Source organism: Micrasema longulum, unplaced genomic scaffold, assembly GCF_059751315.1.
Source record: "Micrasema longulum isolate JH-2025_06_02 unplaced genomic scaffold, ASM5975131v1 h1tg001805l, whole genome shotgun sequence".
NCBI lineage: Eukaryota > Metazoa > Arthropoda > Insecta > Trichoptera > Brachycentridae > Micrasema > Micrasema longulum.
Window position 1 is genome coordinate 162005 of NW_028278979.1, and position 5496 is coordinate 167500.

Below are 5496 nucleotides of genomic sequence, written 5' to 3' on the forward strand. Positions count from 1 at the left end.
TAACAACAGATTGTCCGTTGTATTAGCGATTATTTTATGTAAATAATACGAAAAATTAATTCAAAAGATTGTTTTTTTTTCTGACACTATCGCACATGGTTGTTCTGTTATTTATTATGTAAATTTGGTCGAGGGTCTGTACGTGCGAATGTTTCCATTGTGTACATAATACTTGAAAACATATTTCATAATTGATACAAAAAAAAAATTTGGGTTCAAACAGTTGGTATCACCTGTGAATCTCAATAAAAAGCCCCCCGGCAACATATGTCTCTTTCAAGCAGGTTTATATGGGTCAGAAAACTGATCGCGTCACCTACCGGAAGATTGATAGGCGCCGATTAACTGTTGGCTGGTTCATGGACTTACATGTTTTCCAAATTGCATTGCAAATATGCTTTTAACTCCAATGCCAAATGATAACAGACACTCACCTTATACTGGGGTCCTCCACCTTATTCCTCTTGTTTGCTGAGATGATGTCTTGAACAGGGACTTGCACTTCATTTGTACAACTATATAAATAGCTAATAAGTGCGCGGTGCAAGGACCCACAAATTACAATCGCGATCACTCAAATACCTCATAAGGTATCTCGCGACGATACAGAATCACAAGCACTAAAGGAGACGATTAGTGCCTCATAGCCGTAGAAGAATGTATTGTCAACCACCTGAACAGGCTTCATTTCGATCAGAGATAAGAAGGTAAATTTAAATTAAAACGTAGCACTCTTCATAGTCAAATGTGACGTCATCAAAGGGATTGGTCAGAATTTACCAGAAATAATTAGTTTAATAATATTTTAAGTATTACTAAATGTTGTTACATAAAAACATGTTTTAATTCTTATGAGGTTTTATGAAATTTTTCATTTATTTTAATTTAAAGAAGTGATTTAAAACCTTATTAGAATATAAATAATTGTTACATTTAGTGGCTTGAAAATCAATGTAGTGATGATTAAGATTTATTTATACACCAACTGTTCAAAGAACCTTTTACAAAAAAAAAAATTACAGATATAATCACAGCAGTGCACAATAATCACGTAGTACATTGTATGAAATAATAGAATAATTAAAACTAAAAAAATTAGTTGATATATAATACAAAAAACAAAAAGTTAAAAAGAAACATAACATTTCTAAATAAAACATAGCAATAACCACGATAAAATCTTATGTACTAAATATAAATATAACAAAGTAAAGTTGAGAATAACTAGATAATAATAATAAAAAAATTAATACAACATTAGTACTTTTTTTTTTTTTTTTTTTTTATACGCCTCCACTCGTATATTAGTACTTAAAAAAATAAAAGTTTTTTGAGCAATAAAACAAAAAAAACTTAAATTACTAAATAATACCCCTATTTATTGAAATCATCAACATCAGTTGGTTGGAAGAAGTATAAAATTTAATTAAACCTTGCCGCTGTTGATCAAACCCTGTGTCCTGAAAAAGCTAAATTGGGAATTTGATGAATTAATCTGGTATTGACTGAAGCAATCACATAACTTGATGAGTTATATTGACTATTAAAAGCTTCTTTACTTTATTAAAACAAACATATTGGAAGATATTTGGAAGGTACAATTTCCTGTTTTAAATTAGTATCTGGAAATGCGTAATAAGCAATAAATGTATTTGTGAAAAAACGCGGTTCGTACACAACTTTTATTAGCGTCAAAATTAAACAAACCAAAGAGAAAATATACAATGCCTACGAATTCTTAGTTAGTTACTAACGTTGCAAATAACTACATACATAAATAAATAATGGTCTTATTTAAATAATAATAACATTTTATACACTAAATACGTATACAATGACGATGCGCGTCGGTTTGCCTTTATAATAAATGAAAATAAAAACGTCATTCTCATATGCACGCACTAAATAATGTTTTCTTGGGTTGAAAACGAATGCGTTTTTGGGTCAGAAAACTAATAACTTCTTATGATAATAAATTCAATAGCAGCTACGTAAAGCTACTATTGTATATTATAAAATGTTGAATTTGGTTTTTTAACACTAACATGCAGACAATTATAATAACTTGTATTCCCTGAATTCAAAACTATAATTTCTCTAATACAAACATTTTTATTCCCGTTTAAAACGTATGTTTAGGGAACATGCGCCGTAAACACGATTGTGTTAAGTGGAGGCAAACATCGCGCTGCCCATTCCATATATCAGTTCAATTTATTACGCCGCGCATTTTTAACTTATAAGAATTCCATGTAAAAAATTGTAAGTCCAAAATCTCGAAAAACATTGTTTGTAAACAAAATTTTCAAATAACGGTTGAATGGGTGCGCGTGAGTTGATTTGAGGTTAAATGAAAACGATGGATTATAATTGAAGTTATTTTTTAAGTAGTTACACACGGGTTACATCCTATTATTCATACCCAAGGAATTCGGACTTGCCAACCTCTCGGCTGTTAGTGTTGCCCGCACAGCAAAAAATCCACTTAGTAGCTTAAGAATTGTTATTTAGGTGAACTTCTTTAAATAGCTCTCCTGAAAATTTGATGTTATCAACATGAGATAGCTTACGTAGCTGCCATCGAATGAGGAATTTAAGTGTTTTTTTCTTCTTTTTTTATTTGTGAATAGAATATTAAACTAAGTCAAACTTAAATTTTTTTTAAATTGTATATATCGTATTATCAGCGCTATGATGTTTTCAAATTTTGTATTCCTGAAATAACTTCGCGTGTGACGTCAGAGGTTGTTCTCTGACAGTTCATCCAATTGGTTCGTTTATGGTAACCAAACCGGGTATCCTTCAAAGATCTCATATCATTGGATGGTTCATATGAACTATTAACGTCATTCAAAGTAGTGCGTTTTTATTAAAATCTTTTTTTCGTACATTTTCAAAAAAATTCATTGTTTTTCGCAGGAGGCTAAACGAGCAGTTGACAACGGAGTTCTAGTGCCAACTCTAATGTATGGGAGTGAAGTATGGAATTGGAAAAATGGTGATGAAAGTAGGTTGAATGCTGTCGAAATGAGATCCCTTGGGCGAATGTGTGGTATAACGATGTATGATAGGTGCACAAATGTCGAGATCCGTGAAGTGTGTAAGGCTAAAGCTAGGGTTTCCTAGGACAGCGGTGCCCGTATTTTAACGGCCGTAGTAAACGGTGATGCGGTAGACAGCCGTCGTAACGTCGACTAGAGAGTGGTTTCCTAGGGAAACGGTGTTAAATGGTGTTGATAACACCGTTTTCCTAGAAAACCACACTCTAGTCACCGTTACGACGGTTATCCACCGCATCACCGTTCACTACGGCCGTTAAAATACGGGCACCGCTGTCCTAGGAAACCCTAGCATAAGATATGCATTATCGACAGAAACAAGAAAGGGGTGCTGCGTTGGTTTGGACATGTAGAGCGAATGGACAGCGAAATAACGGCTAAAAGGATCTACGATGCAAATGTTGATGGATGCAGAAAACGACGAAGACCGAAAAAGACATGGCACGATTAAGTCAATCAAATACTTGACGATGGACATGTCAAAAGTAGGAATAATCGGCGTGCGTGCACGAGAAGATGCATGAATGTAGAGGAAGCGAGCTATGTATGCCAAGATAGAGTGCTATGGCGTTATATCCTTTCTGTCTATCCTTACAGAGAAACGGCGCGATGGTTTGTTTGTTTTGTTTGTTTGCAAAAAAAATGAATGCTCTAATTTTTACCGCGCGCAAGAAAACATTTTTGTATCCAACTAGCCGTAGGGCTGAAGTTCCTTATTGTGTCGCAAACGCGTCATAGCTAAAAAAATAAAATTTAGAGGGGCACAAAATTTCACCCGTTTTTGTTCTACGAACCCGTATTTTCTGAATTTAAACCTTACCAATTTTTTGTACAGTTTTCTGCCCCATACAAAACGGTCCTCAATCTGTGTACCCATCTCTGTTTTATTGGTATAGCCTATAAACAGATATGATAAAATTATTATCAGTCTTGGCTAATAATAAAGGATGCTGTTTATAAATATCCTCAATGCTTTCTCTGTCCTCAAGCTGTGAAGACATCCCTTAGAGAACATAGCCCAATTAATTCAATTCAAATCAATTAATTACTATTTTTAAAAATTAATATGACTTCTCAAGAAAAGTTTAAGTACGATTATGATACTGTGGAGAAACAAGATAAAAGTAAGTTAAGTGTTATTATTTGAATGAAATAAATACGACAGTGTGTGATGACTGAAAAGTTCATCACAGTTCATATAATAAAATGTATAATTCAAACATATTGTGTTTTTGACCAGTAAATAATATTTTATTATTAATATTTAAAGCATTAACTTTATGTACAAAGATTTTTTTAATATTATTAAACATTTGTAAATAACAACTTACCGACTTTTTTATGTCTACCGGTTTCGAGACGTACCCATCTCTTCGTCAGGACACAAATTAAACAACACGCAAACCTGCATGCAAACCCTACTATACACCTTCACCACAGTTGTTGCACAAAAATATAAAACCAACACGACATGCATTTTAATAAGCACATACACTGATTAGGACAATAATCAAACAAACTTTCAATAAAGTCCTTTATACGATGTTCCACTGTAATGGTCACCCTATTGAACCTATTAAGATTACCCCCTCCCTCCATCCCCTCTACTTTTTCAACTATTTCTCAAACAACATAGAATGTTTTCATAATTAAATCATTGCATGTTTGTCCTAATCAGTGCATGTGCTTATTAAAATGCATTACTTGTTGGTTTAGTATTTTTGTGCAACAACTATGGTGAAGGTGTATAGTAGGTTTTGCATGTTGGTTTAATTGGTGTCCTGACGAAGTGACGGGTACCTCTCGAAACCGGTAGACATAGAAAAGTCGGTAATCAAAAATTTAATAACATTTAGTAAATGAATTTTTTTAACTGTCTTAAAACAGGGTTAATCATTCTTCTTCAGTTAAAGCAATTTTATATTACTGTAATAATTTTATGAATATGTATAACATAAATGAATAAATGAATTAGACCAAAAATTTTTTTTCATTTATATTATCGGATTTCAGCAAAGGAATAAAAGTATAAGTTATTGTTATAATTTTAAGTCAGTAAAATAGAGTGAAATTATGTTAAAATATACATGCGTTTTTTATAAGGGGTGAAATTAAACGGGTTAAGTGAAATATGTCCTGGATGAATACATTAAGTTCTCCGAAACTAAAGCCATTTTCAGGAGAACTTTACTAGTTTGGATTTTGTCTAAGGTAAGAGACTGTTGCAGGAGGCTGCTACGAGAAATTGCATAGATTCATAAATACTATTAAGCGTGTTATCCAGATGTTTATTAAAATGTATGTTTATGTAATAATTTATATTTTTGGTATTCTTTAATAATATGCATGGTTCCACTTTTCATTATATTGTCGATTCAATACAGGGCTCTTGGCCTCAAAGAGTTAGGGATACGTTATTATTTTTTTATTAATATGT

The 5496-nt window shown here is 32.5% G+C and overlaps 1 long non-coding RNA gene across 1 annotated transcript in view; it reads left to right on the forward strand.

Moving 5' to 3' along the window:
- The first annotated feature begins 4023 nt into the window (after window positions 1-4023).
- Window positions 4024-5496, forward strand: part of LOC148273919 (uncharacterized) — a 2588-nt gene continuing 1115 nt past the window's right edge. Inside the window, exon 1 of the long non-coding RNA XR_015824429.1 lies at window positions 4024-4183. This is a non-coding gene — a long non-coding RNA (uncharacterized LOC148273919). The remainder of the gene's footprint in view (window positions 4184-5496) is intronic.